Source organism: Trachypithecus francoisi, unplaced genomic scaffold (genome assembly GCF_009764315.1).
Source record: "Trachypithecus francoisi isolate TF-2019V2 unplaced genomic scaffold, Tfra_2.0 Lachesis_group16, whole genome shotgun sequence".
Lineage (NCBI taxonomy): Eukaryota > Metazoa > Chordata > Mammalia > Primates > Cercopithecidae > Trachypithecus > Trachypithecus francoisi.
This window is the reverse complement of record NW_022681461.1, coordinates 22,745,506-22,753,075: the sequence shown is the minus strand read 5'-3', so window position 1 is coordinate 22,753,075 and position 7,570 is coordinate 22,745,506.

The following is a 7,570-nucleotide window of genomic DNA, read 5'->3' as shown; positions in this document are numbered from 1 at the left end:
ATGGAGCCTGACACTAGGGAGAGAGTTTTCAGGCTAATAGCACGGGGTGTTACAAAATCACTAGTGAAATGTTAACCATTTTTTTGAAAAATGAAATAGAATAGAAAATAACAATACACTGCTCATGATAAAGGTAAATACTGGTTTGTGAAGCTTTTGTGGCAATTATTGGTGTGTGAGCATATATGTGTATATGTACTGTGTATAATGATTTCTTATCATAGGTTGTAGTCAAGAAAACTCACAAGATAAAGCATAATACCGGTAACGTAAAAAAAAATTAAAAATGAAAATATTGTCTTCAATTTTTAATAAGCATTACAGAATTATGTATTATGTATTAATGCTCTCTGTAATTCTGATAGTTACCATCCTTCATCTAAAGAGCAAGCCAACATATTTTAATTAGTTGATTAAAAATATGAACTATTATATGGAATAAGCTATGAATTCAATTTTTAAAATAAACATAGGACTGTTCAGGTTATCATTTGTTTCTTTAATAAGTCTTGGCAGTTTATACCTTTAAAGAAATTTGTCGGCCGGGCACGGTGGCTCAAGCCTGTAATCCCAGCACTTTGGGAGGCTGAGACAGGCGGATCATGAGCTCAGGAGATCGAGACCATCCTGGCTAACACGGTGAAACCCCGTCTCTAAACCCCGTCTCTACTAAAAAAATACAAAAAACTAGCCGGGCGAGGTGGCGGGCGCCTGTAGTCCCAGCTACCCGGGAGGCTGAGTCAGGAGAATGGTGTAAACCCGGGAGGTGGAGCTTGCAGTGAGCTGAGATCCGGCCTCTGCACTCCAGCCTGGGTGACAGAGCGAGACTCCGCCTCAAAAAAAAAAAAAAAAATTGTCCACTTGATCTAAGTACTCCAATGCTATTTTTAAAATTCTAAATATTAAAAGCAATACTATTTTTAAAATTCTAAGTGTTCAAAAGACTCATTAAGCCTTAGAAATATTCTAATAAAATGTCCAGGAATAATAAAATCTTGGACTAAAAAACAAAATGAGCAGGCAGGCCGGGCGCGGTGGCTCAAGCCTGTAATCCCAGCACTTTGGGAGGCTGAGACGGGCAGATCACGATGTCAGGAGATCGAGACCATCCTGGCGAACACGGTGAAACCCCGTCTCTACTAAAAAAATACAAAAAACTAGCTGGGTGAGGTGGCGGGCGCCTGTAGTCCCAGCTACTCGGGAGGCTGAGGCAGGAGAATGGCGTAAACCCGGGAAGCGGAGCTTGTAGTGAGCTGAGATCCGGCCACTGCACTCCAGCCTGGGCAGCAGAGCGAGACTCTGTCTCAAAAAAAAAAATGAGCAGGCAAACAAAAAACAGAATTAGCTTATTATAAGGACAAAATAATAATGTTTATATGTATTACACTTATTCTAGTAGTCCAGAGAGGGATACATGTATGTTTATATACTGTCCTTTTAATATATTGTTAGATTTGTCAATATTTTGTAGAGGATTTATGTGTTTATGTTCATGAGGGATATTGTATTGATCTATAGTAGTCTTCTTCTCCTTCTCCTTCTTTTTTGAGACAGAGTCTCGCTCTGTCACCCAAGCTGGAGTGCAATGGCGCAATCATGACTCACTGCAACCTCCGCCTCCTGGGTTCAAGCGATTCTCCTGCCTCAGCCTCCTGAGTAGCTGGGATTACAGGCACGCACCACCATGCCCAGCTAATTTTTGTATTTTTAGTTAGAGACAGGGTTTCACCATTTTTGTCAGACTGGTCTCAAACTCCTGACCTCACGATCTGCCCGCCTCGGCCTCCCAAAGTGCTGGGATTACAGGAGTGAGCGAGCCACTGGGCTCGGCTTTCTTCTTCCTGTAATATGTTTGTCTGGATTTGGTATCAAAGTAATGCTGGTTCCCCAAAGTAAACTAGAAGGCATTTCCTAGTATTTTTCTGAGAAATAGTACGTTATTTCTTCCTCAAATGTTTGGCAGAATTTTCCAGTGAAATTATATGAGTCTGGAGTTTTATTGTTAGAAGGTTTTAAGCTATGAATTCCATTTTTAAAATAAACATAGGACTGTTCAAGTTATCTATTTGTTTCTTTAATAAGTCTTGGCAGTTTACATCTTTAAAGAAATTTGTCCACTCAAATTTATAGGAATAAAGTTGTTTGTAATATCTGGGACACCAATGACATGAATGTTGCACATTTTGATATTGTCTTAAAGGTTGATGAGGGTCTTCATTTTAAAATCTTTTTTCTTCCTGTTTTTCAAATGGTTTTCAAATAATTTCTATTGGGCTGTCTTCGAGTTCACTGATTTTTCCTGTCTTCCCAATTCTGCTACTTAGCACATGTACTGCATGTACTGAATCTTTTATATATTGTAATTTTTTCTTCTCAAATTTCCGTTTGATTTTTTCTTATAGTTGATTTTTCTGAAAAATAATATCTTTTCATTAAGTTTATTTTCTTTATGGATTATAATTATAATAGCTTTAAAATCTTTGATAATTCTAACATTTGTGTCATCTTGGGTTTGGCATCTGTTGATTGTCTTTTCCCTTGAAAACTAGTCACATTCTCCTAATTCTTTGTGTGTCAAGTATTTTGGATTGTGTCCTGGACATTTTGAATATTATGTTGTGAGAATCTGGGTCTTTTTAAAATCCTCTGGAGAGTATCGATTTTTAAATGAGTAATCAACCCAGTTGGGTTCAGGCTTTAAGTTCTGTCTCTTCTTCTGTGAACACGGTTCTAACATTACTTAAGTTTTCAAAGCCTTGGCTATGCTGCCTTGGGAATGTCCCATGCATGTATCACACTCTGGTGTTAGTATGGAGCTTGGGCAGAAGTTTGTATTGCAGTAGAGTTTTCAAAGGCTTCACTAGGTGGCTTTCAATCTGTCTCCTGTATCTGTACCTCAGGGATGAGGCTGGGACCATTGCCAGTTTATACACAGAATCATGGGACCCGTAATCCAGTCCTCTCTGCTCCGGAATTCCTCCTTACCTCTCCTGCTCAAAGTAGTCCCCCCTTTCTTAGACTCCTGGCCGAAAAATATAGGTTTTTATCAGTTTCTGCTGTTCATACTGCCCACTGCAGTTCTGCTAGGTGTTCACTCTTGCTTAAGAGCTGGGAGAGACAGGAAAAAAATGAAACTAGAAAACTGAACTCTACATGAGTTTCTTTGCCCAGTTCGACTTCCATTCCCAATCCAGTGATGCTTTCATTTACTTTTCAGAGACTACAAGTGTACTCTAGCCAGAGCTTTCACTTGTTTTTTGTTGTTGCTGTTGTTGTTGTTTGTTTGTTTGTATTGAGACTGAGTCTTGCTCTGTTGCCCTGGCTGGAGTGCAATGGTGCAGTCTTGGCTCACTGCAACCACTGCCTCCTAGGTTCAAGTGATTTTCATGCCTCAGTCTCCCAAGTAGCTGGGATTACAAACAGCGCTACCACACCTAGCTAATTTTTGTAAGTTTAGTAGAGACAGAGTTTCACTATGTTAGCCAGGCTGGTCTCGAACTCCTGACCTCAAGTGATCCACCTACCTTGGCCTCCCAAAGTGCTGGGATTACAGGTTTGAGCCACTGTGCCCGGCCACTTTTACTTGTAAGTAGAGAGACACATGGGGTATAGTAACTTACTTGATCAACTCTGAAAGTCCTTTTTTCACACTTACTTTTAAGCATTTTTCTATGCCATTAAAATTTTTTAAAATGCCATGTTATCATTTCATTATATTCCATTATATGTATTTTAATTATGCATCCATTCTCTTAAAACCGTTTTTGTTGTTGTTGTTTTAGATACAGTCTCACACCGCCATCCAGGCTGGAGTGCTATGGCACAATCACAACTCACTGCATCCCTGACCTTCTAGGCCCAAGTGATCCTCCCACCTCAGCCTCCCCAGTAGCTGGGATCACAGGCATGTGCCACCATGCCCGGCTAATTTATTATTATTATTATTGTTATTTTGTAGAGATGGGGTTTCCCTTTGTTGCTCAGGCTGGTCTCAGACTCCTGGGTTCAAGCAGTTGTCCCACGTTGGCCTCCCAAAGTGCTGGGATTACAGGAGGGAGCCACCATGCCCAGCCCAAAAGCTATTTTTGTTTATTTCTAATATATTACTATTACATATAACACTGTGACATAAATTTGCCTCTTGTTTTCTGATTATTTAACATGTATTTTTAGATACAGAATTACTAGTTCAAAGATCACAAAGATGGGCTGGGTTCAGTGGTTTATGCCTGTAATCTCAGTGTTTGGGGAGGCTGAGGCAGGAGGATTACTTGAGGTCAGGAGTTTGAGACCAACCTGGGCCTATCTACAGAAAAAAAAAAAAATAGCTAGGCATGGTGGTACATACCCGTGGTCCTATGGTTACTCAGGAGGCTGAGGCAGGAGGACTGCTTGAGCCCAGGAGTTCCAGGCTGCAGTGAGTTATGATGGGACTACTGCACTCAACCTAGGTAACAGAGTGAGACTGTTTTTGTTTTTGGTTTCCCTTGAGTTGGCCAGACTCTGTCTCTTAAGGAAAAAAAAAATCACAAAGCTGAAATTAAAGCACCAGCTAGTTTGTGTTCTTTTCTGGAGTATCTTAAGAAGAATACATTTTCAAGTTCCTTGAGTTTATTGGCTGAATCTAGATCTTTGAAATTGTAGGGCTGAAGTCCCTGTTTCTTTGCTGACCAGCCGCCAGGAATCTCTCAGCTCCTAGAAACCACTCTCAGGTTTTTGTCCCCTGGCTCCTTCCATCTTCAAAGCCAGCAGGGGAATTACTTTCACATCAAATCCCTTGCACACTGTGCCTCTTTCTGTCTTCCTGTCTCTGACCAATCCATCCTTATTGAAAGGGCTCATATGATTAGATTAGACCCACCTGGATAATCTCCCTATCTGAAGGTCAACTGGTTTGGGACAGTAATTAGTCCATTCTTGCACTGCTGTAAAGAAACACCTGAGACTGGGTAATTTATAAGGAAAAGAGGTTTAATTGGCTCACAGTTCCACAGGCTGTACAGGAAGCACAGCGGCTTCTGCTACTGGGGAGGTCTCAGGAAGCTTATAGTCATGGCAGAAGGCAAAGGGGGAGTGAGTCACTTCACATGGCAGGAGCAGGAGGAAGGGGGCCGGAGGTGCCACACACTTTTAAACAATCAGATCTCATGAGAACTCACTATCAGACAGCTCCAAGGGGGATGGTGTTAAACCATGAAACCACCTCCATGATTTAATTACCTCCCACCAGGCCCCACCTCCAGCATTGGGGATTGTATTTCAACATGAGATATGGGTGGGGACACAGATCCAAACAGTATCAGGGTCTTTAATTACATCTGCAAAATTCTTCACAGTAATGCCTCAACTAGCATTTGATTAAACAAGTGGATGTTACACCAGGGAATGAGAATCATCCTTTAGGGACCATCTTAGGATTCTGCCACTACAGGGTCACATCAGAAAGACACAAGATACAACAATCAATACATATAAATTGCTAGAGTATTATTGTTTAGGTCTGTGGACTCAAGAGACTCCAATAGCTAAACTTCTTTAAAAGTGACCTTAATCAGAATGTTTGCCTCAGTTCACGTCAGGTATTGCCAGATATCACTAATAGTTATCTGTCAATCATTATCTATCACAGACATAGCAAATACACACATTTCAAGTACTACAGAGAAGAGGGCCTGAAATGTTATTTAGTGTCCACTATGAGTTCCCTACAGCCATCATGTCATTCCATCCCCCTTCTGCTCCTAAGATGGGTATCAGTGTCCTCATTTTCTGAGAATTCCAAGGCTCAAATTGTTTAGTAAATGACAGTGTTGCACAGCCAACACTGACTTCCAGCCATGAAACATGTAAACATTAAAGTCCACTGTCAATGTTAACCAGTATTCACACAATAAATAATAAAATATATTGAAAAGTGGAGCAAGGAGGAACAAGAGTCAACTCGAAGGGCCTCCAACAGCTAAATCTGGGATCTGTGCCACAAAATGATAGCAATGGTAACTCAGAATAAATTATTGTCCATTAGTCTATATTGATGTCAATAAAGAAATAAATAAAGAAATAGGGCAAAAGGAAAGTTCTTCCTTTACAGCAGGGGTCCCCAACCCCTGAGCCATAGGCTACTACAAGTTCATGGCCTGTTAGGACCTGGGTTGCCCAGCAGGAGGCGAGTGGTAGGCAAGTGAGCAAAGCTTCATCCGTATTTATAGCCACTCTCCATCACTTGCATTACCACCTGAGCTCTGCTTCCTGTCAAGTTAGCAGCAGCATTACGTTCTCATAGGATTGCTAATCCTATTGTGAACTGTGCATGCAAGGCATCTTCTAGGTTGCAGGCTCTTTAGGAGTATTTAATGCCTGATTATCTGTCAGTGTCTCCCATCACCCCTAGATGGGACCATGTAGTTGCAGGAAAACAACCACTGATTCTACATTATAGTGAGTTGTATAATTATTTTATTATATATTACAATGTAATAATAATAAAGTGCAAAATAAATATAATGCACTTGAATCATCCCAAAACCATCCCCCACCCCCAGGTCTGTGGAAAAATTGTCTTCCATGAAACTAGTCTCTGATGCCAGAAAGGTTGTGGACCACTGTTTTACAGAAGTCCAATTAATATAGAAGGCATGATAAAAATAGAAAATTTTCCCTGATTCTCTTCCGCCTCCCACCCTCCACCTTCCGATACACCTCTGTACATCGTTCCCCTCTGTGTCCATGTATTCTCATCATTTAGCTCCCACTTATAAGAAAGAACACGTGGTATTTGGTTTTCTGTTCCTGTGTTAGTTTGCTAAGGATAGTAGCCTCCAGCTCCTAGATACTAGGCTTAATACCTGGGTGAAATGAAGTAATTGTGTACAACAAACCCCTATGACACGTGTTTACCTATGTAACAAACCTGCACATCCTGCACATGTACCCCTGAAATTAAGTTAAAAAAATTTTTTTATCAGCATGCAAGAAGAAATAGAGTATCTTTCTTTTCTTTTTCTTTTTCTTTTTTTTTTTTTTTTTGAGATGGATTGTTGCTGTCGCCCAGATTGGGGTGCAGTGGCGCGATCTCAGCTCACTGAAACCTCCACTTCCCAGGTTCAAGCAATTCTCCTGCCTCAGCCTCCCAAGTAGCTGGGACTACAGGCACACACCACCACATCCGGCTAATTTTTGAGTTTTTAGTAGAGACAGGGTTTCACCATATTGGTCAGGCTGGTCTCAAACTCCTGACCTCAGGCGATCCACCCACCTCGGCCTCCCAAAGTGCTGGGATTACAGGCATGAGCCACCGTGCCAGGCCAGAATAGAGTATCTTTCTATACTCCTATAGACAAGGATGTTACAAAATTATCATCCTATGAAAAGATAATTAGAGAGTAATCAGCCAAGAGAGGTAAGGAGAGAAAGCATTATAGAGATCTGTCAGGTAGTTAAATAATTTTTAAGTAAGCTATTTTTCTAAATAAAAAAAAAGAAAGAAAATTACCATTTGACATATACCAGAGCAGTACGGCAGTAAGGCAAGACTCATCAATCCTAAAATTTGTGGGCAGAGTATAAGGAA